This window comes from Glandiceps talaboti, chromosome 19 (genome assembly GCF_964340395.1).
Source record: "Glandiceps talaboti chromosome 19, keGlaTala1.1, whole genome shotgun sequence".
Classification (NCBI taxonomy): domain Eukaryota; kingdom Metazoa; phylum Hemichordata; class Enteropneusta; family Spengelidae; genus Glandiceps; species Glandiceps talaboti.
The window spans coordinates 3,503,468-3,511,023 of record NC_135567.1 but is presented as its reverse complement, the minus strand read 5'-3'; the positions used below and the strand labels follow the sequence as shown (position 1 = coordinate 3,511,023).

The following is a 7,556-nucleotide window of genomic DNA, read 5'->3' as shown; positions in this document are numbered from 1 at the left end:
GCTTCCATCTCTCATAGATTGCCATTTTGCTTCAACTTTTGGAGATTACAAGTATACTGCTCTGTTTTGAGTCGATACGTAACGTGAACGTACGGTGTAAACAAACCCCTCGATCGTCGATCGCTGGCTAAGGTTATATCCACAATATGGCGTCACAGGCTCTTTCAAAGCTCGTGGAAAAACTGCTAGGAACAAACATTTTGTTTATGGCTAATAACAGCGCAAACATGGATAATATGAAAGAAACAAAATAATAAACAAAAATATATTTTTTCAAAATTGAATCAACGACTGCTGTAAAGTTTACAACGCATTGAAGTTTTGAAATTATTGTGAACGAGGCTATGACGTATCAGCCAATCAAATCAACGCGCGCAATCTCTCCAGTACTTCAAATGTTGTATGAAACGGAAGATGGCGGCCATGATTCACAAAGGCAAAGAAAATCGTTTTCGACAACTGATCATGAGAAGAGGTATACATCAAGACCTACTCATTTTGGTGATGAAGGTATGTTAATTTAACTGACGCTTTCAGAGCACATTATAGGCTCTGGTATTTTTTTTAAACGATAGAATCCTGGTCGTCTATGTGTAGACGTTATATCTTATTTATATTATAGTACTTGTGGCCGTACGATCGGAGCCTTTTCAGACATAGACCTAGACCTCGGTCCACGGTTGCACACATAGACTTCTACAACTGTTTGAAACTTCCGAAAGTTGTTTTTAAAGTACATCTGATATACATGTAATATTCAAGTTGGAGTGTCCACTTTGTCGATTGAAAGTAGGAAAGAATGCACTGCTTGCCTGGTGCCGTGTGTAAACTGGATTACACCCCCCCCCCCCCCCATGATTTATCGTGTAAAAATTATTAGTTTCTCGTCGAAAGAGTTCCTATGTACCGCACTGAGTCTTGTTAGAAAACAGTGGCAAATTAATTTATTCAATTAAGATATGGAATGGAACAATGTTGGAGTGTTTTGTAGAAACCAGTGTGTCACAAATCATTTAGTAGTAGTACTAGTACACCCCATGGTCACGGCCACATTTACACAGTGCTCTGTCATGTACATGCAGAACACTTTTCACCAACTTGATGTATGTCATTGAGGTCTGTCCGTATGTATGTATGTATGTATGTATGTATGTATGTATGTGTGTGTGTGTGTGTATATATACGTACATGTATGTATGTATTTATTTAATAAGGGTATGGACTTTCATTTTAATCAAAGATTGTCATGTTTAAAATGCTTCATATTGATGTATTTGTGTATTCATTACGTTATAGTGCAAATTATAGAACACAACACCTATTTAGTTGTAAGGAGAGAGTAAGAATATGGAACTCTTGTTGAGGCATTGTGGCCATCAGACAAGCAATATTAATTATCCTTGTCTTATTCTAAGTAGAAATGTTAAGTGTTAAGTGAGACAATGTGAGAAGACTGCGAGTTCATTATTTTTTTATAAAGTTTTTATAAAGCTGTTCCTTAATTATGGCTGCTCTGATGTACTTTTGGGAAGTCTGATAAAATGTATTCACCAAGGGTGTACCACTGTTAACACACTACAAGAATATACATTTTGTAGATTCTATTTACCAGTTGATAATTTTTGTTTTGCCAAAATTAGTGTTACTTACATGCATGTTTTTATTTGTTGCATCTTAGAGTAGAAACTCAAGATGACTTTAGAAAAAGCAGTGTCAACATAAAAGTACAAAAAACAGAAAGTGGACAAAGAAAGCAAACTCCAGCAGGACAAAAAATGGAACACATGCAGCACAGCAAAGCAATAAAGCAAAGACTGACAAAGATAGAGAAATTGCTGAAGAGAAGCAAGCCAAACGCCTAGCAAAGTTGTATGGCAACTTTAAAAAGGATGAAGGAACAGGCCTACTTTCAAAGGTACTAGTAACTTTTTTAATCTGTTAGTGTATAAAAACAAAACAGAGCAATATAATTGCCCAAGAGGAGCAAATAGTAAAAAGACACAAGACAGTTGGCATTTCTATAGGGACAAACAATAGATTCTTTGTTTGTAGCATGTAACTGTTTATTAGAAACAAAAGATAAAATGAACTGTGTACCTCTCCCTTCACATTCATAACAAACATTTCTTTTGTTAATTGATTGCTCTTGGTTCTTTCTTTGCAGTGACTTTCAGGAACCAATGGATATTGATTGATCTGATTCTGATCCTGATTCTGCCAAACTGATGATGTAAACTGCCAAAGTGATGATGTAAACTGCCGAAGTGATGATGCTAATGATGAACACAATGGCTTTAGCTTATATAATGACTGAAAGTGAAATAATGTCAGACTCTGAAACTCCAGCAACTGTTGAAAGCCAAACTCAAATTGCCAGAGCTCTTTCACATGTATGATGTAGGTAATTCTTTAGATTTGATTTGAAGAACCCCATCATTAAGGGACATATATTTTTTGTCTTCTAATCAATGGATGAATACAGGTACTATTGTTAAACTCAGGTATGTTGGTACTGTCATTTCACTACAGACATGTCTCAAGCCTTTTAGTTATTTTGGAAAAAAGCAATAAAGTTGCTTCTTGTTTTCATTTAATTCTTCTTCTGCATGATTTACTGGTTGCAAAAGTATGTGCCCGTGTGTGTAGTATGTACATACATACATATATGTGTATCCCCTAAAACATGTAAGTGAACAAACTTTGTGAGTTTGTGAAACTGACATTTTTTAAATATGTTTCAGTGGGAACAAGCATTCAAATCAAATATGGTCAGTCCTGATATACATTTGTATGTCAAATATATTTCCCCAATGTGTATAAGCATGTTTTAAGTGTCAAAATTAATATGGTTTAAAAATATGTTTAAAACTAGTTTCAAATGAGTTGACTAAGGACTTCTGACAAGTTTAAAACATGAATGAAACACTCAAAACTGATCAGACTTGTTTTGAATTAGTATAGAACACTTTTTAAACTAGTGGATTTTTAGTAAGGAATTCCCCTTTTGCAGTGTGCCAATGATACCTGTCAGAAGTCTGCTTATAGTCTTTCAGCAGTTTGTCACAATGCTGTAAGAAGGCTGTTGTTTGTCTGTCAGGTCTGTTAGTGGTCTTTCAGATGTCTGACGATAGTCTTACATAAGTCTGTTATAAAGCAGTTGAATGTCTGTCAGGTATTTACCTGAGCTGTTGAGAGCTGTTCTCTGCAGCTCAAATCTAATTATGTATGCACAAAAATCAGCCTTCCGGCAGCTAACTGTCAGAAGTCTTTTTGAGAGCTGCTGCAGCTCAAAAACAGCTGTCTCATTTCGGTAAGGGTACACATGAAACCTAGCTAGCTAGCATGGCGACTGAATCTGCTAATTTATTTTATTCATCACCTACATCTCTATTATCACGTCTCCATTTTTGGGTTACCTAATCAGTAATACATATTAACCAATACCTAAACTGTATCCATTACACAATACACGATTGTTTCCTGCTTTACAATTATTACCCCTAGCATGGATCTATAGCAACACAACGGCCCTTTTTACTTCCTCAACTCCCTGGGGATCATACAATCCATTACAACAGTGCACAGGTTTAAAGCATTCAAACTGCAACCTCTATCTTACCAGGTCCCCAATTATACAGCTGGGGTGACTGAAGCACATGCATGGTTCAAATCTTGCCCAAGGACTTTAACCACTCAGAAACAAAGGACAGCGATGGGGCTCGAACCTACAACTTGTAGATTCCAAGCCATCCACTTCTGTAAGACCCAATTCTCTCCTCACAACTGACAATTCATTTACTATATGCCATACAGTTGTCAGCAGCAAACATGAGGGAAACTAACTGTACATATGCTTTAGGTATATCCTGATGTCAAAAAGTGTTGTGAGGGAACACATGTTGATGACACATCATTAATAACATGTAGAGGTAGTGAGTGAGGATACACAATTTACACACTTGTTTTGTGGACAACTTTTAGAATTGTGAACTGAATGTCATCAGTTATATGTTCTGACAAAGACATTCAGCAAAATTGTACAATGTCTTAAATTACAATAGAAACCAGTTAAGCTAAAACAGAACAATGTGTGGTTCAACACAAAATCTTACTATGCTACAAATTTATCATCTAGGATGTCAACATTTATACTAGAATTACTACATTTCATCATCTACAATGTAGAGAACCAAAATGTTATCAACATTGCTACATGTTTTTGCATAGGTTACCAATGTCTTAGATTGTCAACATACATGGAGTAACAATATATACTTAGTTGGTGATGATCTGCTTAAATACTGGTATCTCATAGAAAGAAATGTACCACAAGTAGTAATGTTGGTAGGATTTTTGCTGTGACTGACAGTAAAATGTAGCAATAGGAATAATATTTTTGTCAAGACAGAATGCTGTGTTTCAGGACAACTGGATTCTATTGTATATAGTTTTAAAAAGTGAAATTTATTTATATAAACATGGCGTCAAATGCACTGATGGAACAAGTTAAATTCGGAAGCCTTCAGTAATTAAAGGGGGGGGGGTATAGCCAGGGGGAATTAGGAGGAGGAGGAATGGGGGGGGGGTCAACCTTTACAAATCAATTGTTGGAGAAAGACCATATTTTAGAAAATGGGATAGGGGAGGGTCACATTTTACTTTGACTAACTATGTTGTGTAGTTTAGCATTATTTTGTGATTTTGGCATCCTATCACTCCACATCATATGCAAACTACTTGTGAAATAACCTGTAGGTTGGCACTTAGTGACCACTCAAAAATTAAATTAATATTATTTTGATTGTTGACACTACTTTACATTGTTATAAGCTATGGTTATGAAATGATCAAAACAAGTTCACTTTTACTATATCATCCATGTAACCATGGTAATGAACAGTCCAGTGTTGCCATAAATTAATGGCTTAGGTGTTGGGTTTGGTATCATAATATCAGACCATGTCATCAAATCACTGCTGACATTGACAACCATATGGCATATAGTAAACGAATTGTCAGTTGTGAGGAGAGGAGTGGGTCTTACAGAAGTAAAATGGGAACAGTTTGGTATATAGAAATCTATAGTTATAGATACCAATGGTATCATGGTTAAAACAATATATTGATTCTATAAGTCAAAAAGAGGTAATACAGACAACTCATAATAAAGATTTTTTGAAAGACTGATTGCCTTGATATTTGATGGCACATTACATAGGGCATGTAGATGTTCAAATGAAAATGATTGCATCAGAGATGTGTGGTTTGGGTCAAAAATCTATAATACCAAAACTAATGAGCAGATTAACCTGTAATGTGTATATTTCTCTGGGCATAAATTGATAATTACGGACTGCGAGGCCCCCCCTTTTTGGCATCATTTTTGTAGCAATTTTGGTGTTTTGGCGCTCAGCCTTTTGTTTATGTTCAGTTTTTGCTGTGAGCTTACTTTGTGGTCTGTAGTTTAATTCTTGTTTGTTCCCATCCCTCCCACCCGTTGGTTGGTGTGGAGTGTGTTATCACTCTCAGATATTAAAGCACACCCCCACTTTCTCCCAAACCAAGCGTGTCGCATTTTTATTCCTAGTAGTAATTTGTAAGATTAGGGGTGTTAATTTAAGAATTGCTGATGAAGTGATGGTCCTATCAGTGATATGCAAATTAGGTCTGGTGGGAATGTACTTAGGAGTGTTTAGATTTAGAAGTACTGATGATATGCTGATTTTATCAGTGATATGCAAATTAGAGCATAAAAATGTGTCTTTTGTGGGTGGAGCAGGGGAGGGTAATGTCTGCCACCCTGAAGGAACAAGTGTCCAGACTCATTTGTCAGTGATGCCGTCTGCTATCACAAATATCATAACCTTCTTAAACTGAATGATCGGCACATAGTCATATGGTGTGATACAATAAAACTCAATGATTCCTGTGTGCAATTATTTCTGATAAACAAGGGTTAGCTGAGTTCAAAGACTGTTTGTTTACCACATATCAATACTATAATATTAGTAATACTACAAGTGACAATGGAATTGACAAGTTATTTTGATATATTTTTTTATCAAGGTTATATTCTAGATTGTTTTGTGTAATGATTTCAAAACCTCACACCCCACATATTATCAGCAATCAGAACAACAAAAGTCTGTATTTTTGCCATTTACACAGCTTTTCTAGTCCATTCACAGGGAAAACGTAGCCTCAGATTGTTATCCACATTTGCTAATCATGTTGTCATAATTACAATTTGAATACATGCTAAGATATAGATATTCTTAGAAGCCAAAAGATCAATGTCAATTTAATGAACGACCTTTAATTCAATAAGTTTAACTTGGGCTAACTTCAATAAACAATCTTTTTCCCCAAATAATGATGAAACAATTTTGTATGTTCCTACAATCTCAACATGACGTCTATGCGACTTGTCTTTAATTTCCAATATTTTCAGAAATTACAAAACTTAACATCAGACCAAAGTTTTTCACTGCTAGTCGCAATCGTTTATGACATCCCATATCAAGTGTACAAATGCACTAGTTACATTTATTTTAATTAGCATCCCAGTGAGGTATCTCTAAATGCAATAAGTCTGTAAATAGTGTTGTCAGTGTGAAGTAAAAGGTTCAATTGTCATGAAACACCAGTTATTAAACACATATGTAATAAGACAAGGGTATCTCACTTACAGTTATTGATAATTACAGTTGGGTCAATCTCATTACACTGTTAGCTGTGACAACATTGTTTACAAATGGACTACAGTTAGAAGGTCCACATGTTAACCTTACAATTAAATTTTACACTTGATATGGATGACATTAATAATTAGATCCCATTGTATATAGTATTAAACAGCAAAACTAATTGAAAGGAAAATTGTGGAGTCAAACCCACTGATAGTCTGGATGCCAAACTATGGTTTCTAACCCTAACCACAGTCTGGTCAAAGTCCCTTAATCAGCACACATTCCTGTGTTCCCTCATACAGCGTTCATATAAACATGATTATGTTGTTGAGTCCCCAAGTGATTTAGTTTAAATTCTACTGGTGGTGGAGTCCTGGTTGGACATTGTAAAAACAGCTGTACCAAATTAATATTTGATGAGCAGTGATGACACCCCTTTATTACTAGTGGTATGTGCTGTTCATGTTTTACTCACAATGAGGTTGAGCCATAATTAATACCTTTCATCAGAGCTTTGACTATACTGCGAGTGAAGGTATAAATCATAACGATACTGTATAGGAACTAGACTAACCCACTGATGAAACAAGTTAAATTAGAACAGTCCAGTTTGGTATATTCAACCTGTTGTGTTCTTAGGATGTAGGTATTAGTATTATCTGTCAATACAGCGATACGATATCTTTCATGTAGTCCTAGTCAACACTTTTAGATCACACTCTGTCAGAGATAAACCTTTCAACAATTGTGTCTGTTGTGATTTATTATTATAGTCCTTTTTATTAAGTCTTTCATCCAAAGTTTTGGTTAATTTAACAAACACCTACAGGTAGATTCTCCATCGTGATTAATACACATTGATGATAC

At 35.4% G+C, this 7,556-nt stretch overlaps 1 long non-coding RNA gene across 1 annotated transcript; it reads left to right on the top strand.

Annotated features, from left to right (window-relative positions):
• The first annotated feature begins 403 nt into the window (after window positions 1–403).
• LOC144450290 (uncharacterized) lies at window positions 404–2,538 on the top strand. Its single transcript, XR_013482216.1, has 3 exons — window positions 404–510; window positions 1,679–1,915; window positions 2,165–2,538. It is a non-coding gene; the product is annotated as an uncharacterized LOC144450290 (long non-coding RNA).
• The last annotated feature ends 5,018 nt before the right edge of the window (window positions 2,539–7,556 follow it).